Source organism: Mesocricetus auratus, unplaced genomic scaffold (assembly GCF_017639785.1).
Source record: "Mesocricetus auratus isolate SY011 unplaced genomic scaffold, BCM_Maur_2.0 Super-Scaffold_100020, whole genome shotgun sequence".
Classification (NCBI taxonomy): Eukaryota; Metazoa; Chordata; class Mammalia; order Rodentia; family Cricetidae; genus Mesocricetus; species Mesocricetus auratus.
The window spans coordinates 18080866-18097125 of NW_024429201.1; the positions used below are offsets into that span (position 1 = coordinate 18080866).

At 43.3% G+C, this 16260-nt stretch overlaps 2 long non-coding RNA genes across 3 annotated transcripts; one reads left to right on the forward strand and one right to left on the reverse strand.

Moving 5' to 3' along the window:
• Positions 1 to 284: 284 nt before the first annotated feature.
• LOC110339545 lies at positions 285 to 12307 on the reverse strand. Of its 2 annotated transcripts, none has more exons than XR_005869895.1 (3): positions 12148 to 12307; positions 6648 to 6780; positions 285 to 589 (listed from the first exon to the last, which is right to left on the reverse strand). It is a non-coding gene; the product is annotated as an uncharacterized LOC110339545 (long non-coding RNA). The 2 variants fall into 2 exon arrangements; XR_002381604.1 differs by lacking the exon at positions 12148 to 12307 and adding an exon at positions 11676 to 11792.
• Positions 8937 to 14259, forward strand: LOC121133142. Its single transcript, XR_005869894.1, has 3 exons — positions 8937 to 9049; positions 9926 to 10065; positions 13471 to 14259. It is a non-coding gene; the product is annotated as an uncharacterized LOC121133142 (long non-coding RNA).
• Positions 14260 to 16260: the final 2001 nt, after the last annotated feature.

Consider the following 16260-nt stretch of genomic DNA (forward strand, 5'->3'; position numbering starts at 1 on the left):
TCTCAAGAATGAGCAAGTACTCATAAATATTTGATGAATAAGTAGTCAAGAATGAAAGAAAGAAATAAAGAAAGAGAAAGAAAAAAAGAAAGAAAGAAAGAAAGAAAGAAAGAAAGAAAGAAAGAAAGAAAGAAAGAAAGAGCTTCTAGGGTCAAAAAGGAGAAAAACTGCATAGCAACCATTACCTCAGTTCAAACTAACATCATTCCAAACTACATACAAAAATAAACAGGTTAGCAAAAGAAAATTTAATAGGGTATAAAAGGAATAAGTTTCAAGAAATAAACAATTATAAACCAATTTTTAATCAGACTGAACCACCTCAGATGAGAATGCACTGAAGAAAACTTTATCCCAGATGTTACAGCATTGCCCGTTTATACAGCGTACTTGAGAGCAGATGGCATTGAGTCAGGATTTTACAAAGACTTTAATGGCTCTCTGTCAGCCCTTGGGCCATCATTTGCATAGGAAGCAGATATTGCTGGACTGCCAATGGTGACTGCCTATTACCCACTTGGACATGACCTCATCTTCATGTCTCCATTTTCCATTCTTACCACGTACAGTCATAACCTTCTGGGAAATTCTGTGCAGAAAACATAAAATGAAAACAAGACCAGATCAGTCTAAGCACTGTGTTAATTATGATTTGACTGACAAGTATCCTCATTCAAAATTCATCTCTAATCAGTCTAACACATTTGAGTGAGAGTGATGTGGATTCCCTTTCACCCATTTAATATCTCAAGTCAAAAGTTTACAGCAGTTGCATCAGAGCAATTATATGAAGGGAAGCCATTTTTAAAGATACATGTAATTTTATTCTGGATCTGCGCTGATTATGAATTAGGTTGTAGGACCTCTAGAGACACTTAAAATCACTATGGGAGAGAGCAGAGACATTTCACAATGAAAGAATAACCTCTTCCCCAGTTGGAAACAAATCATGCAATCCTCACAAGCATGCAAGCACTTTACTTACACTCCGACAACTTATCTGGGGCCTGGAGAAGGGGAGTATGTTCTTTATTTATCTGACATTTCCAATCATTGAGACCTAAAGAGCTCACTTCCTCAGGAAAAGGCAGAAGAGAAAGGGGCTGTGGAGTGGTGCATCACTACCCACTCTGGGAGCAAGAGTTGGACAGACAGACCCAGAATCTCAGAAGGCCCTGCTTTCTTCCTCTCTCCAGACCTCCAGAATTCCCAACCCAAAGTTCCAGGAATCAAGTCCCATCATTTTTGCAGCTATCAAAAATGTAACGGTTGAGCCAAGCCCTTAAGCATTAGCATATTCTTCCTTTGATTCTGGATGTCCTATTTACCGAGTTAGGGGAACAGGTGAATTACAAACATTTGAATAAAGTCTCCTGTGCCACCATTGCTGTTCAGATGGTTGCTGAGGGTACTGGTGTTTAGGTTTGCTTTGGGTTTTTTGTTTGTTTGTTTTGCTTTGCTTTGCTTTGCTTTTGAAACAGGGTTTCTCCTTATACCCCAGATTGGCCTTAAACTCAAACAAATCCTCTGGCCTCAGCCTCCAGCACTTTGTAATCCTAAATACTGGGATTACAAACAAGAGCCACTATATTCAGTGAAATGCTGTTTTGACAGTGTAATTCAAAATCCAGTGAAAAATAGAACTGGAGAGATGGCTCCATGGTCGCTCTTTCAGAAGACCCAGGTTCAATCCTCAGCACCCACACAGTGGCTCACATCTGGTCTTTGAAAGACACTAGGCATACATATGGTACACAGACATATATGCAGGCAAAACACCCACACACATAAAATAAAAATACTTTTTTTTTGGTTTTTCAAGACAGGGTTTCTCTGTGGCTTTGGAGGCTGTCCTGGAACTAGCTCCTGTAGACCAATCTGGCCTCAAACTCACAGAGATCCACCTGCCTCTGCCTCCTGAGTGCTGGGATTAAAGGTATGTGCCACCACAGAGATGGCTCAGGCTAGGCTCACAACCAAAAATATAAAATAAAAATAAAATCTTAAGAACACTAACAATTGGCTAAGTATGTTTAAGAGAATCGAAGAATAAAATAGAATGTATCTGTGTGTACTACTCATGATAAGCTCTGTTTTACTTGTGTAAGTGTATGCATATAGGATCTAATGTAAAGATATCATTAGCTAACACACATATAATCCTCACTATTTGCCAGGGACTGCAAAGTACTTTCACATGCATTAGCACATTCTATCTGCATGGGCATTCCATGAGGTAGAACTACTTTCACACCAGTTTTATAGTTGGAAGAACTGACACACAAAAAGCTTATGTAGTGTACCTAAGACTAGCAAATGGAGAGAGGATTTGGCTACACTCTATCCTCTTAATTACTGGACTATCCTGTTTTCTAAATACATTTCTTATACTGGGTTTTATATTTAAGAAAAGTTTGGTTAATATAAATTTAAGAGGATTATATATAATGTATATCCTATGTTAGTTCCTATTTCAAATATCCAAATAATGGTCACACACCAGACCACATGAGGTAATGTTTGACTCAAAAAATATGGTTCCAATGTCAAATATTCTAGTGTCACTAACAACACCACCCTTGCCTCCAACCATGAACTAAAGATCTCCCGCCTTGATCATCTGTCCCTGGAATGGTGTCACTTTTTACATGGAGCAATCTCAAACCCACAGTGCCAAAGTTAATAAAAAAATACATTTGCTTATATTCTGGAAAAGCCATTACATTATAAGGGATAAAATCTAAAGCTTTTGAGAAACTTGGTCTTTGAAGGGGGTGGAGTAGCTGTAGAATTACATCACAAAATAGCCATTGCAGAGTTTATTTTCCTTATCCTGATTTACAAAAAAACTGTGCTAACTACAATGAGATCACATAATTCAATGAAAACATCCTTAAGCTTCCAGTCATAATATCTGATCTTCATCCTACTCTAGTAACATAACCAGGGCAAATCATTTATTAATAACAGCTTACAATAGTTGAGATTTTATAAGTTCACATTCATGGTTTTTAGGTCCAACAACCACTCTGAGGAAGGTGCAGGGGACTATCAGACAGACAAATACCACACAATTCTGCTATCTGCTTGCCTCCCTTCTGTCCTGTCCAAAGACTTCCCTATTCCCAACAAGGAGAAGCAACCACGTGGGTCAGAGCTCAGAGCAACCACTCACTGGTGAAAGGTGAAACCATAACTTCACACTTCCTGGTCCCTCTCAGGAGAGCCCTCTGAAACTCTGCCTTCCTTATTGTGCATATCCTCCAAGCCTCTGCACATCCTCTCCACTCACTTGGGTCCCCTTGACAGCTCTGAGCTGACAGCTCTGAGCTCTGTGTGCCCCCGCTTCTCTGGGATGCATTCCTCCTAACCCGTGAGTCTCCCTCCTCCTTCAGAAGATTAAACTAGAGACACCTCATGCAAACATATATAGAGACATAGGGATTGATCCCTTAGCTGATGTCTTACCACACTGCCACGACCCTGGTCAAGCCCTAACGAGTGACTGAATGTGCATGAATACACAGCACAATACCCTCACCTCTGTTTCAACAAGTTCAGCAACGTCAATCATATCTGCCCTCCAGCTCCTTACAAGACCAAGCCTGTTGCATGCAGCTGGAATTACACCTTTGCTTGGCTTTTTCACCTTCCCTATTTTCTTCCTCCACTGCTGTGCAAGCTTCCCCTAAGGGCCTCTCCTTAATAAATCACTCGTAACTATCTCCTAACCCCCGCATCCACCTCTAGACATCTGACCTGAACCCTTGCCCCCACCACACCCTCTATTGCAGGCCTAAATCTTTTGAAAAGGCTGATCTCATCAATTTTCTCTCTAATATGTTTAACACATTCTTCACATGCAACTACTTTAGGGCAGGGACCACTCTACACCTATGGTGGCTGTCTTAAATCCAAAGATGAGAAGATAGGTGCCTCATGGAAGTCCTCTGGCCTCAGGTAGACTCTCAGCTTCCACCAGGGGCATTCTTTGTGGGAGTCCAGACTCACTGGTCAGCCATTGATACAGCAGGGCTTTGATATTCACTTAGTTACCATTGTCAAACAGCCCTTTCTGCTGGGAAATTTAAACAAAGGTTGGTAAATAGATATAGGTATCTCTGGTTACCAGGCCCTGTGACTATCATGGGCACAACAAAGATCTCACAGCTATGCTACAGGCTTTCAGACAGTCAAAGTCATCCCATCCATGTAGTTTAACAGCCAGAAGAGACCTTTGAGTTTTGTCTCCTGCTACTTTGATAAAGGTATTAGCCTTAGGCTACTGTAACATTTATCTGGGAGAAATCAAATAATAAAGAGAAAGATTTATCTTGTATCACAGCTTTGAAAGTTTCAGTTATCATTTGGTCTGCTGTTTGAGGGCCTAGATAAAGCAACACTTCATAGTGGGGCATAGATGGAAGCCACCGCTCAGCATCCAGGAGACAAGGAAAGGGATGGGAAAGGGCTGTGTCCAATATCACCTTCAACCGCATGCTTCCAATAACATGATCTCCTCCAACTAGGCCCCATATCTTGAAGTTCCACCATCTTCCACTAGCACCACGGTTTGGGGATCAAGCCCTTAACACATGGGTCCTTTGGCGCATTTCAGATCTAAACTATAGCAGTAATGAAGCCAAAACCAAGCACTTCCCCAGGGTCGCAGCACTGACAGTAAGTCTTTCTCTGAAATCTCAGCCCGTTGACTTGCTGTGGAGGATGTTGACTACAGAACCAGCCCACAGGCAGAGCAGAAAGGAGTAGAGAGTTCACCACTGTCGTTTCAAATCTGGCCTCTGAGGGTCTCTGGTTATCTCCAATTGATTGGTTTGAACTTCTTGATCTTCTACTCACAGAGAAAAACAGTATGAAGTATAAACTAACATTCACCATGTGTCCAGAGGAAAACTAACCAATACAGTGAATTCTTTAAGATGCTTTCTGTGTCACACTACAAGTACACCTAGCCTAGTATCTGCCACAACTGAGACAATTGGATCACCACTTTAGTTGATTCACTGAACCAAAAACTCATATCACACACTCAGCTATGACTGCAAAGACTCATTTTATATATGATGTTACCAAAAGATAATGAAATATGTAAGTGAATGTTCATAAGTACATGTATAAACTAAGCATACATTTATGTTAATTCATGTTATTTATATATGTCTAATTCAGTATATATGGAATTAGCTCACAAAGAATAATTTAGCCAGCAATAAAATTTAAGATATTTTTATATTTAAGAAATAGATTACAGGCTAGCCTTGTCCCTGAGGCATGATGGTGAAGATCAGAGTGAATAAATTTGGTCACATTGGGCACCTGGTTACCAGGGCTTCCTTCATGTCTGGCAACATGGATTTTTTTTACCATCAATGACCCCTTCACTGACCTCAACTACATGGTCTACATGGTCCAGTATGCTTTATCCACGGCAAGTTCAACGGCACAGTCAAGGCTGAGAATGGGAAGCTTGTCATCAGCAAGAAGGCCATCACTACCTTCTAGGAGTGAGACGCTGCCAGCATTAAATGGGATGATGCTGGTGCTGAGTGTGTTGTGGAGTACTGGCATCTTCACCACCATGGAGAAGGCTGGGGCCCACTTGAAGGGTGGGGCCAAAAGGGTCATCATCTGCCCCTTCTGCTGATGCCCCATATGTAAGATGGGTGTGAACTATAAGTATGACAACTCACTCAAGATTGTCAGCAATGCTTCCTGCACCACAAACTGCTTAGGCCCCCTGGACAACATCATCCATGACAACTTCAGCATTGCAGAAGGACTCATGATGGCAGTTCATGCCATAATTGACACCCAGAAGACTGTGGATGACCCCTCTGGGAAGCTGTGATGTTACAGCCATGGGGCTTCCCAGATCATTATCCCTGTATCCACTGGTGCTACCAAGGCTGTGGGCAAGGTCATCCCTAAGCTGAATGGGAAGCTCACAGGCATGGCCTTCTGTGTTCCTACCCCCAATGTGTCTGCCATGGATCTGACATGCTGCAAGGAGAAATCTGCCAAGTGTGAAGACATCAAGAAGGTGGTGAAGCAGGCATTTGAAAGCCCACTGAAGGGCATCCTGGGCTACACTGAGGACCAGGTTGTCTCCTGCAACTTTAACAGTGATGACCACTCTTCCACATTTGATGCTTGCGCTGGCATTGCTTTCAATGACAACTTTGTAAAGCTCATTTCCTTTTTATGACAATGAATATTGTTAGCAGGGTGGTAGCCAGCATGGCCTACCTGGCCTCCAAGGAGTAAGAAGCCCTGGACCACCCACCTCAACGAGGACACAAGAGCAAGAAAGAGGTCCTCTGGGGCTGAGGAGTTCCTGTCTTAATTTAGTCCCCAACACTGAGCATCACCCCCACAGCACCATCCAGACCCCCCAGAAGATAGGGAAGAGCTCCAACAGTCCTACTCTCTTGACAGTCCTACTCTCTTGACAGTCCTACTCTCTTGACAATCCTACTCTCTTGACAGTCCTACTCTCTTGAATACCATCAACAGATTCCACTGCATCCCACCCCCCAAAAAAGAAAGAAAAAACTGATTACATGCTAAAAATTTAAGAACTAACTTCATAGACAATCTTTCTATTTCATTGTGCATACCTCACTTACCAGCTTGTCCCCACTAGCAGCAAGACAATTGTGATAGTTTGAATGAGAAATATCCACTCTGGGCTTCTGTATTTGAACACTTGATCCCCACTTGATCCCCACAGGGCACCACTGTCCTGGAAAGTTGTAGAACCTGTAAGAGATAGAGTCTGAAGATCGCTGAAGGCAGGCTTTGCCATGCTTTCCCTGCCTATTGCCCCGCCTTTGCCTCCATGACAGACTCCATCCTTCTGGGACCACAGGAAAAATAAACCTTTCTTGCTTAAGTTGATTTTCTATCAGGTGACTTTATCACTGCAACAGAAAAGAAACTACTGTGACAGTGTAATCAAATGAGGGGAAATTCAATTGGGAAAATCACTAATTATTTTTGCTTAAAAGAAAAGAGCATTGTTAGTGTTTTCTTTATCCACAAACTAAGAACCCTGAGTACATCAGTTTGGAAGCTGTCCACTAAAGCAGTCTTCACACAAGTAAACTGTGGTACAGGATTGTATTGTACAATCTAATAACAGACAACTAGACTCCAACAATCTAGTCATAGAAGGATGGAAACCCTGAAACCAAGTTTAGAGATAAATCCCCAAAACACTAAAGACCCCAGAAGTATTTAGATTGGAATTCTAGAGTTCAGAAATAGTTCTTCTCTATAGGCAACTGTGAAATTTCTATAAAGGAATTTATACAGCACATGCACAAGTAGGGTGAGTTATTACTTTTAAATGGTTTCACATTTTAGAAGTATTTTATGTAATGTACATCAAAGAAGAACTGAGTATCTAATGATACTAGTAAAGGGTTGTTGGGGCATGGATCATTCAATTCCCAATCATGGGAAGCTGGGAAGGGTAGAAGCAGTCTAGAATCCAAGGTAAATATAACTAGAAAGTAACCCAGTGAGGCAAGACAGTTAATGTCCATAGGCCATGAGTGACCCCTCATGGCAAGCTCCCCAGTTCACACTGAGGATTAAAGAGATGACTAAAGCCCACCCCCTTTTTGACATGAAATACAACAGCATGAAGCAGACATTGGGAGAAAGAAATAATAAAAGTGTGACAAAGGGGCTCTTGTAAGGACAGGTGGGCAGGCCCAGGTGCCTGGGAAAGATGACCTGTCTGTCCTGAACAGAAGATTCTCACCTGCACCACCTAAGACAGTCACAGCTCTCTATCAATGGCTGTCCTGGATCACTAACTACTAGCCATCCCCAGGAATAGCAGGAGAATAAGATCAGGGCAAAACCACAAGCTCAATGAGATTACCACAAGTCTTCCATGGGCATTGTATGCGTTACTTTTGATTGCTATCACCTAAATCCCTGCCATAGACAAGAGAATGGAAGATTTGTGTGGGATCACGGTTCCAGAGATTCCAGCCCACAGCCCCTGGCTCACTTGATGCTGGCCCTGCAGTGAGGCAACAGGAAGCATGTGGGGGAGGCTGTCCACCCCATAGCAGAGTGAGCTATAGGATGTCCACCCCATAGCAGAGTGAGCTTTAGGATGAGGCCAGGGAAGTCAAGGACACACTCACAGTGGCCTGTTTCCTCCAGATAGGACTTATCTTTTATTACCTCCCACTTATACTATCACATTATGAATCCATCAAGAAATTAACCCAGGGCTAGCGAGATGTCTCAGCAGGTCATAGCACTTGCTGCCAAGCCTGACAATGTGAGTTCAAGACCCAGAACCTATATGGTGGAAGGAAAGAACCAACTCCAAAAGATGGTCAAGTTGTCTTCTGAGCCCCCCACACACTCACACAGATAAATGTTATCTTGAGCCCCCCCACACACACAGAGATAAATGTTATAAAGAAAATACATTAAATCACCGATTATGTTAAAGTGTTCAAGATCTAGTAACGTGCCAAAAATCTCATCAGCTGGCAACCATACACAGCACAGATGAGGGATATTTCATATTCAAACATAATAAACTGTTAGCCCCACTGGACAGATAGATGAACTGAGACTAAAAGTCAAATACTCTAAGCTCATTCCAAAGCTACCAAATTAAAGAACTAGGTAGGATTCAAGTCACCACCTAGATAACACTAAGGTCTATGACCTTCTCTACTCCTACCCCGTGTCCTCATGTAGTCTATGGCTAGTTACATCATGATTTGCCCTGTTAGATCTCCCAGAGAACAATGAGAGTATGGCATTCTCTCTGACTTATGATCCAATGGTTGACTGAGAAGCTTGGCTATAAATCACCAAGCAGGACTTAAGAACTTCTAGGTCCAAGGATTCTAAGACACACCCAGATCAGCTGCCCCAGATGTTCCTCTGTGGAATCTACCCTTGGGGGCCCATACACTGACCTGATCTGCAGCTTCCAAAGAGCTGAGAAAGCTTCTGGGCTTGCTGAGATTGGGATATACCTTATTCTAAGGTACTCTATAGTATATAAAATGGGAGGGGGTGGTTGGTTGGTTGGTTGGATTACTGAAGTCCCTAAATGGACCCACAAACCACCATCTGTCACATAGCACCCATCTAGCACAGACTGACAAATGACATTTCTGGGAGTAGAAAGAGAGCTACCCTACACATTTATTGGGATGATTTGAAACTATAAGTGTCCATGGGTGTGTTAAAAATCATATCAGGGGGCCAGAATGGGACTGATCTGGACCCCCCAAATGTGAGTGTCAGTGAGAAGGCCTGGACAACCTATGGGGCCCTGAGCTGTGGATCAGTGTCTATCCCTGGTATACAATCTGTCTTCATGTGCCTATAGCACAAAGAGAGATGCTCTCTCAGCCTGGACTCTTAGGGGAGTACCTTGACCCTACCAAGAGTAAAATGATAGACTCTAGACATCCCCTATGTGGAAGGATTTGGCAATAGGGTGGGAGGGAGGGTGGAAGGGGAGTGCGGGAGGAGGGGAGGGAGAGGGAACTGGGATTGACATGTAAAACAAGCTATTTAAAATTAAAATAAAAAAAATACACAAAAAAAATCATATCAGGGAACCCAGGCCCAAGAACTGAGGAAAGGGAATAACTCTCTCATCTGGACCCCATAAAGTAATGGACACCTCACACTACAATGGCATGGTCCTCCACCACTCATCATCTCGTAGTTAGTGAATGGGTCAAGGACTAAGGAACAGAGGACTCCCTGACTGTCCCTTAAGCTTCAGCTCAGCATGGTCCCCCACTGTTGGTGTGACCTCCTTGACTGCTTAGCCACCCACAAGTTCACCATGTGGACCTGTCTCGGAACCTGCTGGTTCCTGAACCTGATTCAGCCTTTTCCCTCACAGCTGAACCCTGCAGTTCACTCCCTGCTCCAGCTGCAACTTCCTTCCAGCGCTGGACTCCACATTGCAAGACTCTCGGAGGCCTGCTGCAGCTTCTTAGAGTGATTTTATAAACTGTACTTACACATATAGCTATGTGTGCGGTAAGAGTCCACATTAGTGATTAATACTGGAATAAAAGAACCTGCCTCAGTCAGATTACCGAGGTAGGCTGGATTATGTGACAAATTGTTGTCATTGAAACCACTGCACCTTGTGAATGTATTGTTAGTCAATACATTGTAGAAAGACACAAATGTGTCTGTCTATGTTTCTGGCATATTGCACTCATAACAGGCTTACAAGCCACTTTTAAATTAGCCAGGTCTATTAAGGTGCATCATGGATGCCAGTGTTTAATCTAATTTTTGTGAAGGTAACCCTTCAGTTCTCCTGAGAACACATCCAAGGACACATCCATGACATCCATGAAGCTGAGAATAACTCAGGAAATTTTTCGTTTTTTCATGAACGCTTATTCTGTGAAGGTCTTCAAACATCGTGGCACTTGAGGGAAAAGGCACTCAATAAACTACCCACCAGGTAAAATCATGTCAGAGGTAACAAGCACCACTGAGGTAAATGTTAAAGGCGAAGGAAGAGAAAGGATAATGGGCTGGGGAGACATCCATCTAAATGGAGTATCTGAGAAGGCTCCTCTGAGAAGGGCATGTGACTATAAGCACAAATCACCATCCTTTTTAAAGCTAAGACAGGTCTTGAGGTTCCTCCTGCCTTCATGAAAAAAGTCTTTCCCCCTCAAGGAATCCTTAACCTGTAAACACATTCAACAGGTAAGCTCTGTCATGTCCTGACTGGCTTTAGACAAAAACTAATCTCTCCCTGACAGCAGCAACCTGAGTATCACTGCCACGGCTATCCCTGCAGATCTGCATACCTCCTTACCAACTGCCCCCAAGAAGGGACAGAGATACCAAGCAGGTGTTTGAGCTTCCTAACGCAAAGTAAATAAAAGGGAATCTGGGGAACGCTGAGGTAGGATGGATGGCGGATTAGAAAATGCTTCCATGTGGCCCTGTGAATGAGAGTCAGATAATGGAGAATAATTCCGTTTCGAAGGGAGAATGATTGGAAGAAAATCAGAAGTCACAAAGGAGCAAACAGAACAGTCAGGAAGTACAGAGGGACAGAAAGGCAGTGCAGCTAAGAGCAGCAGAGCATGCAAGTCACCAGGGGGCGGAGGGCAACCAGACTCCTCATCCAAAGAAAGGAAGCTGGAGTCTTGATGAAAAGACTGTCACACCCACGGGACAGGCCCACAGTCCTCAAGCCTCTAGTCCTGGTGGAGGTTTCAGTGAAATGGTGACCCTCCAGGGTGATGGGTCTACAGTACAGAGAAGGTTCATTTTGTCACTGCCCAGCTGAGGGCTGTGGCTGGCTGTCACTTTGAGAGAGATAATCTATTATTTAAGACTGCCCCCACCATGAAACTGGGGCTAGAGGGGACTGGTGACAAGGAAGAAGCACCCATCAAAGGCCCTGACCTGTCAGAGCCCCAAGGTGAGAAAAAGCTAAATGCAAGCACATAGGCGGAGGGGGGGGGGCGCGGGGGAAGGCGGGGGGGGGGGGACACACGACACGACACCAGTACAAAGTACAGTCTGTAGGCTGTTGACTTAGTTAGGGTTCCTTTTGCTGTGTTGAAACACTATGACCACAACAACTTAGGAAGAGAGGGGCTTATTTGGCTTACACTTCCACATTGTAGTTCATCACTGAAGAAGTCACAACAGGAACTGAAACAGAGCAGGAACCCAGAGGCAGGAGCTGATTCAGAGACGGTAAAGGCGTGCCTCTTACTACTGGCTTGCTCAGTCTGCTTTCTTATAGAACCCAGGACCACCAGCCCAGGAATAGCACCACCCACAATGGGCTGGGCCCTCCCCCATCAATCACAAATTAAGAAAATGCCTTTCAGCTGGATCTTATGGAGGCATTTTTTTTTTCCTCAATTGAGGTTCCCTCCTTTCAGATAACTCTAGTTTGTGTCAAGTTGACATGAAACTAGACTGCACCGCTGTGTGGCATGTCTCCCAGCAGATCTGCCACACATTCGTGGTCCTTTATGAATGCAGAGAACTCAAATGTCCCCCTGTCTCCAGGCCTGCCACGTTTAAAAGGCAAGAGATACACTGAGCAGACAAAGCCAAAGCAACCCTACTCACCTGACAGCTGCGCTATTAATCTGGTCTGGTCCTCTTTGTTATGATAAAGCTCGAGGAACCTTGCATGGATTCCATGATGGATTCCATGGCAGGTGAGGGTGACCGAGGCCAGACAGACAGAGTTTAGTGAGAAGTTTTATTAGAAAGGGAGGGCAGGGGGAGGAAAGAGAAAAGAGGTAAAGAGACACAGAGAGCGGACAGAAGAGAAGAGGGAGACGGAAAAGTCCTGTCTGCCCCAGGGGAACCACGGAGAAGAGAGTTGGGAAGAAAGAGCAGAAAGAGAAGAGAATGGAGAGTGGAAAGAGAGCGTAAGTGGGCGGGGTCTGTTTTTTAAGGGGTCCTTTGCACCTGCGTGCAGACTTAGCAACCATGGAACCCTGGGCTGACCAGGGTATTGCCTGAGTGCCTTCTGCCAGGTGACAGGGGCAGGCCAGCATAGTGCCTGAATCCTTACACTCTTGCCTATTGCTGTATGCGGACTGGGCTCTAACTGTGCCCTCCTAGCTAAGACAAGATTTGAAGGTAGCCCAGAGCCCTACATGAGTTCTAACAGAGCCTGCTTCCTTGGGGTGAAAGTTCTGCTATATTAGTGAAACAACCCGGCCTCTGTGGCTGCCTGCGGCTTTGTGGGTGCACAGGAGCCCCGGGAAACGCTGTCTCTAGCACTATATGTGCTTCCGATGAAGCCGGGCTCTCTAGCTGCCTCCTACTCCCTCCTCCTCCCACGTGATCACCACAGGCGGGGCATGAAGGCAATTCTGTTTCTGGTCCTTCCTTAGGAAAAACTCTTAAAGATCAGGGTGCAGACTCCCAAGGGCTTTCCCATATTCCCCTTGGGGGCCCTTGCCTGTTCCATAATCATCCTACTGAAAGCACTTGACTCAAAGGGTTCTGATCCAGTCTTCTTATCCTAAGGCTAGGATGGTGACCCAGCCTAGACAATGAGAGGACCAATCCCCTTGACCCAGTCTTTGTTTGGGTCAGGAGTGAATATTTAACCCCAAATCCCATCAGCAAGAGACTCCTGGGGCTCTGGTTAGGGAGGCTTGCTGGCAGACAAATCTATAGAATCAGAAAGTAGATTAGTGTTTGCCTAGCACTGAGGTGTTGGGGGAAACAAGGAGTCCTGCTAATTGGTATGAGGTTCCCTCTGGGGTGATGAAAATGTTCTAAAGTTGATTGCTGTGATGGTTGCACAAGGCTGTGAATACATTAAAACCACTTAATTGTATGCTTTAAGTGGGTGAATTGGATGATATGCAAATTATATCTCAGGAAAACACTTTTTTAAAATGCTTGTTCTCTCATTCTCTGGGACAACAGGAGGGAAGGATCATGTAAACTGGGATCTGCCCACAGCTCGCTTCACCTTGTAAAGAGCCTAAGAGTGAAGGCAATCAGGCCCGAGATACAAGACACACGGAGAACCACTCACCTACTGGATCCAGCTCTGTATAAAGCCACTCCCATCCTTGAACTTCTCAGTTACATAATCCTCTCCCCCCCCCCCCAAAGCCTTCTTTGTTTAAACTGGTTTAAGCTAAGTCTCTGCCTTACCTCGCAGTCTGCTAGGAAGCATTCCAGAAACCTGTTCAAATTCATTTTGCCACCAGCTATGAATGAGGGTGCTGACCTCTGAACCCTTGATGCCACCAAGATTTTACTTTACTCTTTAATTTGTTCAGAGACCCAAAAATTGCAGATTTTATATTTTCATGGCAGTTGAACATTAGTATTAACTCATCTTTGCCCTTCTGTAAATTGTCTATTTTTATATGAACTTTTTATAGAATGATGTTAATAAGTCTTTTGTCTATGAATTTATTTTCCAGTTTATCTCTTGCCTCTTCATGATGATCTTGATACTCAGAAATATTTTATGCACATAACTCATCTAGTACTTCTCTGTAACTCTCCATCCTGGGATGAGGCAAATCCTCATTTCTTTTCACAGAGATGTCTGCCTCTTGGTCCACCTGGTATTTTGGACTACAGGAAAGGCCTGAGTATATTTTTTTACCAGAAACAGTTCAATGAGTCATCCCAGTATTCATTAAACATTTCTTTGCCAATCTTCCTTATGACAGCTTTATCAGATATAAAATTCATTAACATTTAGCATCTCCTTGACTGTCTGTATTGAACTAAGTATCAGTCGTGACCAATCATTCTGCTGAATTACAGTCTAGAACTCCAATCTTGGTTATTAACTTTTATTTAGGAAACTAAATCACCAGGAAACTAAATTTTGGGTATGTCTGTAAGGGTATTTCTAGAGAGGTTCAACTGAATAGAGAAAACCTACCCTGAATGAAGTTCCAGCTGCACACCCCTGCCACATCAAGCCACCAGCTGTCAAGACCACCCCCTGGTGAACTGTGTACCCTCAAGCCGTGGGCAAAAATAAACCCCACCTCCCTTAACTAACTTCTTCTCGGGCATTTGGTCACAGCAAGAAGTCAAATAGCTAACACAACTCTACAATACAATATATAGTTGTTTATTTCGGTAAAATATACACAGAATGAGAACTATTACCACTAACTATGGTATACGGTTCAGTAGCTTCGAGTATTTATGCCATTGTCCCAGTATCCCAAGTGTCCATCTCCAGCACTTCTCCAACTTCCTAACAGCAACTGTGAACAATAACTCTCATCCCCCCCCACACCCCCAGCTGCCAAACCCCGCCCTTTCCCTCTGTAACTTCCTGTGAGAGGAATCCCACATCTGTGAGGGTTCATCAGGGCTGTGTTTTATTGCTCTGTTGTTTTGTTTCCTGGTGTCTTATTTAAGCCTTTGTTTTGTGCCCCTGGCAGGATTGGACCTAGGACCTCCTGCATACTAAACTAGCACCCTGTCACTGACCTGTATCCCCAGCCATTTCTTTTTTAAGTTCTATTTTTAAGCAGTATCCACAAGCTGCCCAGACTGGCTTCACCCTCACTAGGCCTGGCAGACCCTAAAACTTGCAGTTCTCCTGTTACAGCTCCTATGCTATCTGAGATCATAGGTGTGCCTCACTGCATCTGGCTCTAAGGCTAAAAACTATTCCATTGCTTGCACATATCATATGTTGTTTATTCATTCGCTCTGTGCAATCAGTTTATGTGCCCAGCAGTAGAGGTGCTAAATGGAAGAATAATCTGTGCTTCATTTTTTTAAGCATCAAGTGGGAGGAAGAAAGTATCTAGCATGATGAAAGTGAGAATATTTGTTTCATATTGTAAGCTTAGAATAAAGAATATAAGTAGTGGGGAAATCCCATTTTTGAGAAGTTCCACGTTATTTTCAAGAGAGCTGCACCACCTGACAGTGGTCAACTCCCCTACATGCTTACCCACATGTGATTTCTGGGTTTTTCATGTAATGTCTATACTAACGACTGTTGATGGGCAGTGCAATGTACAACAAACAAGGCTCTACCATTGTGGTTCTTGGTCAACGAGGGGGGGGAGGGGGGAGCAGTGTCCATTTTTATACCACAACAATTTTATTAAGTTCACAAAATAACTCAGGCAAGCAATGTGGTTCTGTTAACTTATTTTGAAAAGAATTAATAAAACTCATGACTTGAAGACATTTGCTATAAAACATGGACTATTTTCTCGTTTTCCTTGATAAAGATTCACGGGCTTTTCATATTGGACAGGAACATTTCTGCTCAGATTATTCCCAGGTATTTCATATTTTTTGCATAATTATAAATGGAATAATCAGCCTCATTTTAGAAAACAATTTTGGATGAAGTCCTGTAATCAACAATAACACTCATTTTGAAACACCTGCTATTTTAAGATCTGTGGTAAAGGTCAATAGCACCTGTCTTCTATGTAGAATTTTACAGTGCTGGAGAAAGAAAACATCAGTTGAAACTCCATTGGATTGCCTCTTTCAGAAACCCACAGCACTTAAATCACTCCCAAGGAGATAAGTGAAAGTGTGGGTAATTTAATGTTTAATCAATGTTTGTTATAGCTATCATTAATTTTGGGACAAAATTCATGATGCATAAGTTTTCTAATTTCCTACATATGCCTTACATTGGCCTCCCCTTGTGGACTTATATCAATTTTATTACTTTATCAATTTACCATCTAAATTATTATTGAA